Source organism: Crocodylus siamensis, chromosome 1 (assembly GCF_052110815.1).
Source record: "Crocodylus siamensis isolate JL-2025a chromosome 1, ASM5211081v1, whole genome shotgun sequence".
NCBI classification, from domain to species: domain Eukaryota; kingdom Metazoa; phylum Chordata; order Crocodylia; family Crocodylidae; genus Crocodylus; species Crocodylus siamensis.
In genome coordinates, this window is record NC_143395.1 from 134,498,177 (window position 1) to 134,510,810 (window position 12,634).

The following is a 12,634-nucleotide window of genomic DNA, read 5'->3' on the forward strand; positions in this document are numbered from 1 at the left end:
GTGCATTACTTGGGGAGGGGGGAGAGGCGGTGGGATGCAGGTGTGGCAGTGCTGCCTGGGAGCTGGGGCCACTGGGGCGGAGTACTGCCATGCTTTGGCTGACACGTGGAACTGCCCCAGCTCCCAGGCAGTGTGCAGTGCCCTGCTGAGCCGCACTGCACATGCACCATAGGACAGCTCCCACAAAGATCAAGTGGGGATGATCCCCACTGCCCGCTGCTGCCCTGTACTGCATGGAGGGAGCTTTGCCACAAGCCCTCAGAGGCCCCTGGTCACTGCTGCCAGAGCTGGTGAGTGTGGGGCTTTTTTTCTTCTTTTTTTTTTAAAGCTTCACAGTCACCAGCTGCAGGAGCAGCAATTGGCGCCTCTGAGCACTCATAGCAGAGCCGCCCCACGCAGCATGGCGCAGCAAGGATCACCCCACCACCACCTGGCACCTGCGCAGCAGCTGTTGCCTCGTGCAGGTGCAGCATGGCTCAGCAGAGCACTGCATGCTGTCTGGAAGCTGGGGAAGCTCCACATGTCAGCTGGAACTCAGCACCACTCAGGCCCAGTGGTCCCAGCTCCCAGGCAGCATGTAATCCATGCTGCACCTGCGCTTTGGGGATGCTACCACACGGGTGCCAAGCGGGGGGGCAATCTCTGCTGCCCCCCATTACCCTGCACTGCATGGGGGGGGCTCTGCCACAAGTGCCCAGAGGCCCCAATCACTGCTGCTGCAGCCAGTGAGTATGGGACTTTTTTTTTTTAAGTGCTGGGACTAGGCTTGGGCTGGGCAGGGGATGGGGCCAAGCAAGGCAGCAATGGGGGCTTCTCCCGTGGCTCCCCCCACCAGAGGAGAGGCAGGCATTGCCGGAGGAACTATGGGAGAGCCTGCAGACTCCCAGCTGTGCCTGCTTCTCCTCAGGCAATCTGAATCACTGAATCTCTTCAAATCAGCACCAAGTCTTCCGAAGCTGATTCGGCCAAATTGATTCAGGACAGTGATCCAAATCTCCGAATCAAGTCACTGTCCTCCAAATCAGCTGAATCTGAATCCAAATTGAATACTTCCCTGTTTTCAAATGTCTAATAAATACCACCTCCAATATAGCTACCCCTACAGGTAAGGAGTATATGCAGACTGCAAGTCACTACATCAGTAGTGGCAAATGTGGCTGCCCACTGGTGCCAACACAGTGCATCCACTTTTAGGAGCTCTTCCCACTAGCACCCTTGTTCACTTTTCTTATATTCTCACCTGCCACATCTTGATGTAATAACTAGATAGGGGAGGCTGCCCAAACGGTGAAGAGAGCTTTGGGAAAGAAGACACTTGTATGGACTATGGCTCTCCTGGCCTTGTCCCACTTTTACTTGGGCTGTGCCTCCTAGCTTGGAGCCCACTGTTCAGGACCACAAGTTTTTGGTTCAGCTGTGGTCACACCTTCATGACCTCAGGCTCCAGGTCCTTGGCCCCATGAGACTCCTTCACAGGCAGCTGGGGCCACAGATCCTATTTCCCACATTCCACTCCTGCCTTTCAATCCCTGGCAGGCTTTGCCCCTCTTGGACTCTGAACGTACCCCTAGTCTTTATCTTACATCCTCTCTGAAAATCAGGGTGTCTCCAAGCACCCCTATCAGTGGTCTCCACCTCCCATACAGGAACAATCCAGGTCACTGGATAAATGAAAGCCACAAAACACAGGCACCAGTCCTGGCTCAAAGAAATATTCCACCTGGGGTTTGCCTCACTCTGCACAGGCATGCTCCAAGAAAAAGAAAAACAGAAAAGGCTTGAGGTACTTAGCTTGCTCTCAGTGCACACTCTTGGGATTCCTTCACCTTGTCTGCTGCTTACAGTCCTCCCTTCATGGTCTGGGTTTAGCCTCTGAATCCTTCCATCAGGGGTCCCACTCACTTCCCCTGTAGCTCCTCTGGCCAGCCTCCCTTTTCTGGTCTGAGGTTTGGGCTTAGAAAATGTGTTCTGGGTTACCAAGCCCCCCATTTCTGCCCCCTGGGCCATCAGGCACCAACTGCACCTAAACCCAATGGCCATCTTGTTTCAGGTTTTTCTGCCTATGAGTTTGGCAACACACAGGAAGCATAAGTAAAAGAAGAGGAAGACAAGTTGGGGAGGAGGCAAAGGAAAAAGAAACTAGAGGAAGGAATATTACAAAGAGAAGGGATGAACTGGCAGAAGAAGGGATAACGATGAGCCCCTAGACCACTTTCCCCTCTAGTAACAGGGTAGAAGCCCTGCTACAGTGATTTTATATTGCTAATTCAAAATGCACAACCCAGAAATAGATTCAATCTGACACAAACAGTAAGGGCCCTTCTTAGCAGTGAAGCATTCAACAGGACTATAATATGAAAAGGACAGAGCCAGTTTGTAGAGATAAATTTAGCTTTTACTGGAAACTTCTTTTTTGGGGGGGAGGGGTAGGAGGAGAATGGAGGGGGAAAAACAATTTATGACTTGCTCTTTAAAATATTTTTGGACCAATTTCATCTTTACACATTTTTGTCATCTTTAAGCTTCTAAATGGAGTATGGACTCTACAACATCAGGGCTCATCTGTCCTTTCATGAACATCCCTACTGAATTTGCATGGATCAGCAAAACAGAACCCATATGTGTATACTAGCCGGACCTCGAAGGGAGGATGACCTGCCAAAAATGGAACTCAGTGCTCAAGCTTCAATAGCCCTGTAAAAATGTGGTCAAAAGAGGAGGGGGGAGATACATTCCTAATGAATATGGTTTGAAATACATAGTTTAAAACGTAAATTAATAGGTTTTTAGTTACACTGTGGTGCAGAGAAGAGTAGATGTGGAACAACTGCTTACACAGACATAAAACAGTCTTTTTTTCTCGCTCACTCTCACTCTCGCTGGGTCCCTTAGGATGTGGTTGGGCAGATGGATACACATATGTGCAAAAGAATCCTCAACATAAAGCCTATGAAGACGGACAAAGGAAAGTACTTATGTAACAAAACTGTAATGAAATACTCAAGCAATGAGGCCAACAGCTTGTAAATACAAATTTGCTGGGTATGTGTCCTATAAGAACTGTATTTTTTTTTTATATTTGTCATTAAAATACTGGGATAAGAACTCTTTTCCTAAGAAAAAACAAAGAAAGGACAAGGCAGTGACAGAAGAGTCTTAAAAAGACCACTGATTTTTATAAATGCAGTAAAGCTTACTAATTGAATCCTCAAGCAGGACTTGGCAACCTACAGCCCATGGAAACATTGGGACCATCCCACAGATGTGGGGCTTGGTGGTATTCAATAGCAGGAGGATTCAGCTGCAGACATACTCCCCATGCCAGCACAGAGACAAGCCATGGTGATGGTGGCCAGGTCCTTGCACCTGCCCTCTTGCCTGCCTCTGACCTGGGATGTGTTAATTTATCTTGCAGCCCGAAAAAGTAACCTACCCCCACCCATCCTAGAGTGTTTTCAGAGAAGCATACATATTCCTGTGACTACATATTGCTCAACAGTACCTTTAATGTATATAAGCTGTGCAGCTTTTGTTCCCCTTAAAAACACATAACAAAGCACAGCTTGGAAACATTTCATAGTTTCATAGTTGGTAGGGTAAGAAGGGACCTGAGCAGATCGCCAAGTCCAACCCCCTGCCATGGCAGGAAAGAGTACTGGGGTCAAACGACCCCAGCAAGGTGTTCATCTAGCCTCCTCTTAAAGACCCCCAGGGTAGGAGCCAGCACCACTTCTCTTGGAAGCTGGTTCCAGATCCTAGCCACCCTGACAGTGAAGTAGCACCTCCTGATGTCTAGCCTGAATCTACCCTCTGCCAGCTTGTGACCATTATTTCTAGTCACTCCTGGTAGCGTTCGGGGGAACAGGGACTCCCCCAGTGCCTGCTGGTCCCCCCTGACTAGTTTGTAAACAGCCACTAGATCCCCCCTCAGCCTTCTCTTGTGGAGGCTGAACAGGTTCAGGTCCCGTAGCCTCTTCTCATAGGGCCTGCCCTGCTGCCCTCTCATCGTGCGAGTGGCCCTCCTCTGGACCCTCTCCGTGTTGTCCACATCCCTCTTGAAGTGCAGCACCCAGAACTGGATAAAGTACTCCAGCTGCAGCCCGACCAGTGTTGCATAGAGGGGGAGGATCACCTCCTTGGACCTGCTTGAGATGCATCTGTGGATGCATGACAAGGTGTGGTTGGCCTTCCTGACTGCATCCCCACACTTCTGACCCATGTTCATCTTGGCATCAATGATGACTCCAAGATCCTTTTCTGCCTCTGCACTGGTGAGAAGGGAGTTCCCCAGCCTGTAGGTATGCTGCTGGTTCTTCCCCCCAGGTGCATTACCTTGCACTTGTTGGTGTTGAAAGCCATCCTGTTCTCATCCGCCCACCCCTGTAACCTGTCTAGGCCCGATTGCAGCCTATCCCTCCCTTCTAGTGTGCTCACTTCCCCTCCACATCTTAGTGTCATCTGCAAATTTGAACAGGGTGCTTTTACCCCCTTGTCCAAGTCCCTGATGAAGATGTTGAACAGTGCGGGCCCAAGGACTGAGCCCTGCGGAACCCCACTGCCCGCATCCCTCCAGGTCGAATAAGACTCGTTCACCACCACCCTCTGGGTGCGGCCCTCCAGCTAGTTGGCAACCCATTTGACTGTGTAGGTGTCAACACCACAGTCCCCTAGTTTTTTAATGAAAATGGGGTGAGAGACCATGTTGAAGGCCTTCCTAATGTCCAGAAAGACTATGTCCACTGCTACATCTGCGTCTAAGGATTTTGTGACCTGGTCATAGAAGGCCACCAGGTTCATCTGACAGGACCTGCCTCTAATGACCCCATGTTGATTGCCCCTAAGCATAATCTCCCCTGCTGGCCCCTCAAAGACATACACCAGGATAAATTCTCTCAACAAGCTTACCCAGGATTGAGGTAAGACTAACTGGCCTATAGTTTCCTGGGTCCTCCTTCCTCCCTTTTTTGAAAATGGGAACCACGTTGGTCCTTTTCCAGTCCTCTGGCACCATGGCAGAGCACCATGAGTGCTCGTAAAGCCATGCCAATTACCTCTGCTAATTCCCTCAGCACTCTGGGTGGAGATCATCAGGACCAGCTGATTTAAATATGTCCAGTCCCTCCAGAAGTTCCCTGACTAGGTCCTCACTGACCGTAGGCCTGGGTGTGCCTCCCCTGGGACCTGTGGGTGTCCTGGTGGGGGGGGGGTGACCCAGTCCCTGCTCAGCAAAATGTAGGCAAAGAAATTGTTAAAAAGGTTAGCTTTGTCATCTTGTGTGATGACCAGATTTCCTAGAGTGTCTTGCAGAGTCCCTACATTACCTGGTACTTTCTTTTTGCCCCCTATGTATTTAAAAAAGGACTTTTTTTTGTCCTTGATCTGGGAAGCTAGTCCCAGTTCCATCTCTGCCTTGGCCTTCCTGACTGCCCCCCTGCATCCCTAAGCAACTGCAGTATAATCCTCCCTGGTGATGATCCCTCCTTTCCATTGGGTGTACACCTCCCTTTTAGCTAGGAGACATTCTCGGATGCTTCTGGTGAGCTGTGGGGGCTTTTGCATCCTCCTGCTTCCTTTGATTCATGTTGGGATTACCTCCCTTCGGGCCTAGAGGATCATCTCCTTAAGGAACGACCACTCTTCTTGGACACTTGACTCCTCTCCCCTCCAGGACCTCAGTGCCTCCCTGACTATTCTCTTTACCTCATTGAAGTCCGCCCTCCTGAAGTCCAGGGCTGCTGCCTTGCTGCAGACCTTTGCTACCTTGTGCTGTATGGTGAATTCCAGCAGGCAATGATCACTGTCACCCAGGTGGTCGAACACCCGCAGACCCCTCACCAGGTCATCGCCCGTAGTCAGGACTAGATCCAACAAGGTGTCTCCCCTGGTGGGGCTGTGTACCTCCTGAGTTAGATGGAGATCCTGTATCTCAGCTAGGAACCTACATGAGCGGTCAGACCTGCCTGACTGCTCTTCCCAGAAGATGTCTGAAAAGTTCAGGTCACCCATGATGACCACGTCCTTTGACCTAACTACCTCTGTGAGGTGACCGAAGAATTCCCAGTCTAGCTCTTCCCCATTATATTTGTTAATATTTTTAATGGCTTGGTATGCCATTTTTGTCTTGTTGATAAAATGTGTCAGTATAAGAATCCCATTTCTTTCGCAGAATAATTTCAATTTGATTTTCAAGAGTACCTGAGAGAACTGGATATTCAAGTTCCGTTGACTTCCAATAGGAACTTAGTACTTAACTTGCTTAAAACAGCAGTGCTCAACCTTTTTCCCCCCTGGGCCAGATGGTCACTGTCTGGTCCATCCCCAGGCCAGATCTGACTGATGGGCCAGATCTGGCACATGGGGTCTGATCTGGCCACACAGAGAAGGGCAGAGGATGTGCTAACTGTATTTTATAAGAGCTTTCATTGTACATGTGACTTCAAGCAGTGGGCATTGCAGCAGATGTTGCATAGTCTGAGGCTCTGTGCCACAGTCACAGGTGGTTGAACCAATAGCCCCACTTCTTCATTAGTTCCTTGGAGCATCCAACTGCGGTACATAGGCAGTTGAGACAATGCCACCTTTGCCATGGTTCGTCAGCCCCTCGTAGTAAGGACTTGGCAATTGGAATGTCCATTTTTTCACTGTCAGGTATTTTCTTCAGCCTGTCATTGCACATCTGGAGTCATGTCCCCTAGGATTCATAGATTCATAGATTGTAAGGCTGGAAGGAACCTTAGAAGATCATTGGGTCCAGCCCCCTGCACCAGGCAGGAAAGACAGCTAGGGTCAGATGACCCCAGCAAGGTGACTATTCAGTCTCCTCTAGATGTGGCATCAAGAGGCTGGGTGCTGGTAAAAAGGCTCCTGTGTGACTCCATACATTTGTGTGCTGCAGGATAGTCATACAAGGGATGTTTCACATCTTCTTGATCGTTCTGTCCTGCTAACTGCTGCTCTTCTCATGTGAGGCAGAGCAATACCAGCCACCAGGTACACACTGTTGAGGCTGGTAGGCTTCAGACATCCTCAGTTCCTATAGTCATAGGATACTGTGATAATGTCATCTTTTTTAAACAAACAAAAAAAAGTTAAATGTTTAACCTCTATGCTTGCAAATAAAACATTGAGAATGGAAACCATGTGCAACATGAAGATTAAAAACTGGAAGGTAGGTCAATTGAAGAATTACATATTGGGCTGGGGGCAGAGGGAAATTGAATTTTGAAGGCCTGATTCTGCTGCCATTAAAGTCAAGGCCCAGATTAGGATTGGGCATTAAATCTCAGCAGCTCAGGTATTATCCAAACCCCAGAAAAGTTAAAGATCCCTGTAAACTAGGTATATACTAATATATCCACCTGCCAAGGCCCACTGTATGTCAACTAGCCAAACTAAAGGAAACATTTGGAAGTCTCTGCCCAATCTTATGCCCTAATCAACTGATCCATAAAATTCTTAACAGCTTTTTATTACACGCATAACTGTGTGGGGAAATCATCACAATTCACTTCCAGCCCATGTGATTTGATGGCATTTTAATGAAGAAGATGACTAACTGCCATTCTGTGGTAGATTATCTTTCATAACCTGTCCTTTATGTGAAACAACATACAGGAAAGCATTGCCTACCAAGAAAGATGCTGCACTCATTGACTTCCTTCCACATGCTACAAAGAAGGTTAAAATGGGCTAGCTGGCTAGCTACACTTAAAAGAAGGAACGTGTTCTTAAGTCATCTTATTTTCCTGCTGAGGGTTAAGCAATTAAACTCATCCTTCCTGAGACAAATTCCTGGCCTACCTTTCCTAAGACTAATTACAGGTAAATGGATTCCTTGAGAACAGATTACAGGTAAACCTAAAGACCTTTTCTAAAAAAAGGGAAAGCCACTGAGAAATTCATAAAGACCTGGATTCTGTAAGCCTGAGGACTACCACAAAGCTTTGTATAAAGCTAGACAGCACAGGGACCTTCATACTATTCTATGCCTAAGTGCCTCTTATGTAGTTGCATAACTGCTATTCTTGGCATCTACATGCAGTTTGACTTCTGTGTAGCTGTGTTTGCCCTATGCTTCCTTTCTGGTATTTTCAGAGGGCTGAATTTTGGCTGCACAGATACCTGAGATGCTGTCCTGGGTTCTGGTCTTGGCCCCAGTGTTTAATACTCCACTTTGCATCTGATATTTGTTGAACAAAGACCGGTGAGATTGGTTCTGCTTTGTGACATAAAAAGAGGTTTACAAAAGCTGTGTTATGCATCAGCTTTTTGCACACAGTTCTTTAAATCATGTTGATATTAAGTACCCATGCTTGGTGTCCTTGGGTTTCCTTTCCAATTTATGCTTCTTTTTTTTTCTGTTATAAAATAGTAAAGACTTAAACAGGACACAAACAGAAGAGACATGAAATGATGTATTACAAGTATCCTGGTTGTTTTTATTTGCCAGGCAGGTTCTGTAGCTAATGGCATAATTGGTGAAACTTCAAGAATTGTGCTAATGTAAGTAGCTCATGCTAAGTGATGCTGCCTATCAGCCAACGATGCGGATACGTGAGCTCATGGAGCAGGATAAGTCTGTGGAACTTTGTGAGATCTATATTGATACAGTTTTGACCATCCTCTTTCAAGAAAGATGAATTTAAACTGGAACAGGTGTAGGGAAATTAGAAACTGGAAATTAAAAGGTTCCTAACTATCAGCAGAGCAGGGTTCTGGAAACAGCATCCCAAGCAGAGACGAGGGAACAAAATATGCAGCTACTTTTAAATCAGAACTCAGTCATTTCATGAAATGGATTATATGATATGATGCTTTGTGCTAGCAAATTGGACTTAGTGAATCAAGTTCCCTTCCATTTCTATGTTCTAGAAAGTGATTTGGTATTTGGATCTGGAGTGGGGAAAAAAGCAGCTGAGGAGGATTTACTGACTGTCTTTTCTACATCTGGATATCACATTGGTAAGAAAATGGAAAACTTGCAGGGTTCTTATTAAAACATATAAGATATTACTCCAGGTTTTTGCTAGAATATATGTGTGTCAGGACTTCAAGAGACGCTGCCCGGTTGCTTGGCCTGGTAGGAAATAGTAACTCTGAGTAACATTTGCCTTGGCTATACACTAACGTTCTTTTTTTCCTTTCCGTACATCTTCTTGGAGCAGTGCCTTACATGTTGAGGAATCAAACTAAGTATCCTACACTCTCCAAATGAGCCCCACACAGGAGAAATTTTTGCAGACTCTAGAATAGAATAATTCTGAGTTTCCTATGCCAACACATTATAATTAACAGTATGACAAAACATTAAAAGAAGTTTGAAAGAAAAACACTTTTTAATGCCTTATTACAGAAACAAGGACTTTGAGAGATCCTAAATCTCAACTTTTTTCAAAGCAGTGGTTTCCAATGTTTTTGGACCAACAAACCAGACCACTGTCAACCTTCATCACAAACTACTGTTGTGCCTTTAATTAAAAAAGAGAGCAGAGAGCAGTGAAATCAGGGATAATGTCTCATGGCCTTGCAGAAAACTCAGTCTGTGGGCCACAGTGTCAGGACCATGGCCTTAGAATAATACAAAAGGCACTATTACCACTAAGAAAAAGAAAGTTGATTGTAACTTGAGTGCCAGACTGATGACTCCATATATATTTGAAAAATTGAACTTGAAGAAGAAGGAATTTATCTTCAAGGGACTAATCAATTCATATGGAAAAGACCTATTAATTATAGTGGGAGGTTTACATACAAAGACAGTAGGATGGAGACCTGCCATGGGAGCCCTGGACATAGTAAGTATAGTATGATGTGAATAAGGTAGAATTGGCAGCAGTAATTCTATTCAGATATTTTATTTATAATTCCTGTGTTTTATGTGATGCAAAGTCTAGGGAGAAACTTCTTGTTTCCATTCCTCTCAATAACAGTGAGACTGCAAGATGGGATTTTGTAAACTCCTTTGTAAACAAGAAACAAGGAATATGAGGCTGAGCCACCGCATTGCAATGAGTTTTCTCTGTTCTCTTGCTTTTATCCTTTTATCCCTAGTTTGTTACTACCCTTTCTCACAAGGGAGGTACTCTAAAAGGACGAAATTGAAGAATTACAGAAACTTAACCAATTGTTGGTCTATGCTGGATTGAAAGATGTGACAGCAGCTTGTATAGGACATACCCAATAGAACTTTAAACCAGCTATCTCAGCCACTGACAGCAAAGTAGCTACAGCTGCATACACCTGAGCATGAGCTAATTACCATATTTACTCAAAAACAAAATGAGGTTCCCCCCTCGCCCCACCCTCCCAATCAGCATGGGAGAAAAAGCTTCTCATATTACATTCACATACAAGAAAACCTTATTAAATACTTTGTCTATCATTAAACTGCTGCCAAAAGCAGTATGTGCTCAGTAATGGAAGCCAAACATAAAACTGAATAAATACAGTCATGCTCCATGTTGGCTGCAAAACACATGGCCCATATTAGACAAACATACTTACGGGAACCTACCACAAAGAGAAGTTAGTGCAGGCCATCTGAATAAGATATATGATAGTGCCCACTGCACTCAGTCAGAGAAGAAAGGGGCTGCAGGGGGAGAACATTATGGGGCCAGAAGACAAGGGGGCTAGCTGACCACCCCAGATTGATTTTCCCTGTTGTTGCAGTGGGAAGGGGACAAATTCAAGGCAAACCTCCAATAATTGGAGTCTATACCTGGAAAATTGTAACAAATTTATACATTTTCTACATACAGAATTTAATTTTGGGGGGTCACTTATATTTAGGGTCGTCTTAAATATGATATATAGGTATTTTTCCAGCTACTTGGGAAGTGTTGTGCAACTGAGCTTTGTATTGTCACAGTTACACTGTTATCAACACCTGAGCCAGCTAGCTTAAAGATAGCTTTCATAAGCCTGAGCTCACTCCATCAGATGCTGTGAAAGGATATGTGCAAAGCAGTGTATCAAATAGAGTGTTTTGAATACAAAAGACAGAGAAAGAAGAGAGGGGGAACAATGCTGGGAAAACCAAACACTCAGTAAACCTACAGAGACAAACGGCTCACAAAAAGTCTTCTGGATAACGGAATTAGAATCTACGGTCCCTGTTTAGACCACACTTAACACAATCCAGTCTGTGGATGATTTCTCATTCTGGCATTTCCCATTCAAGTTAGTTTTTAAAGTTTTGCTAAGAACAGCTACTGTGAGTCAGCAATGGAATGTGCAGGGAGGTTAAAAAGCTTTTGTCTTTCTGGAACTGATGTCAGGTTGGTGTTCAGGTTTTCGGTTGTAGCCATGTTGGTCTAAGCCATGCAGGCAAGGATCTCTGAGGTGTTCATTCCTTCATACATACAGGGATTGCCCCATCTGTCCAATGTAGGCAGCAGAGGAGCAATGTAAGCAGGTGATTTGAGAATCAGACATCTAAAATCTCCCAAAGTCACATTTAGATGACTGTTCCGTAAATTAGGATTTGACCTGAAGTAAATAAGCAGTTTCCCAGCCTCAAAAGAGCTAATGTAATAGGGTATTTAGGGAAACTGTTACTGCACCAGATTGTGTCCTTGTGAGCCACAGACAAAGGAACCTTCTGTTTCACAGTTTTCTCTTGTTCAAGGTAAAAAGCCATCTTTTGAACACCATTTAGTGGGAATTTATGTGTTGGAAGAGAGCAGGGTGACAACACAAGGAGAGGATTGAGATGAAGGATCATTTTGTTTTCTCAGCAGTTTCACTGACAATCCCCAGAAAAATCAATAGGCATTGTATTTATATGTATTTTAGTCTCTTTTGTTACATTTTTACCTTTTTTAACTTGTCTTTGAAATTCTTCCCAGAAATAGGATTGAGGCTCAGAGCCTCTCTCTCTCATCTCTGACAATCCATAAAAAGAAAATGCTGTGGCATCTACGCATTGGCAACACTCCTTCAATAGTTTCTATTCCAAAGTATCAGTAGAGGAACCATCTGTGTGCACCGTGGCTTTTCAGCATCCCTGAGAATATCATCACAGCAATGGAGGAGTGCAAGGAATACAACAAACTACATTTGTCCATTAGAAAAATCAAACACATTATTTTTCTGGAGTAATGGACTGTGTTTGCTGTCTAGCTATAAAAGTTTTATGCACATTGATGATGTTCTGCAATGATTTTTCATTTCTCCATTTACTTGTGTGTGTGTATTTGTAACTGCATGAATATTCAGAAATTGTTTATACTGTTTCTTATGTGCTTCTCAGCCATAAATTCTGAGTTTCATTCTGACTCAGTCTTGCTGTATCTCAGAAATCATTTTTAGTTTTTTATTCCTCAAAGATTGATCCCAGTTTTGCTTCTCTCAGTAACCAATGAAACATTTTTTTATTTACATATTTGGAGATTTTAATCTCACAGTTATCTATCTTCATGTCAGTCACTACTTACTGCTGAGGAACATTTTGGAATCTCTTCCATTAGAGGCTTTCAAATAGAAGCCAGATAAGCATTTTTTCCTCAACTAATTTAGGAATAGTACAGTTGTGCAGGGTTTGGACTAGATCTCTGTGAGGTCCCTTCCAACCCAATGATTTCATGATAGGAGCTCATGTAGACGAACACAATCTAGCTTTCAACTTGCTTGA

General features: G+C 44.8%; 1 long non-coding RNA gene across 1 annotated transcript in view; it reads left to right on the top strand.

Moving 5' to 3' along the window:
• Positions 1-12,120, top strand: part of LOC149873357 (uncharacterized) — a 28,155-nt gene extending 16,035 nt beyond the window's left edge. The window contains exons 3-4 of the long non-coding RNA XR_016439858.1: positions 8,872-8,961; positions 11,850-12,120. This is a non-coding gene — a long non-coding RNA (uncharacterized LOC149873357). The remainder of the gene's footprint in view (positions 1-8,871; positions 8,962-11,849) is intronic.
• The last annotated feature ends 514 nt before the right edge of the window (positions 12,121-12,634 follow it).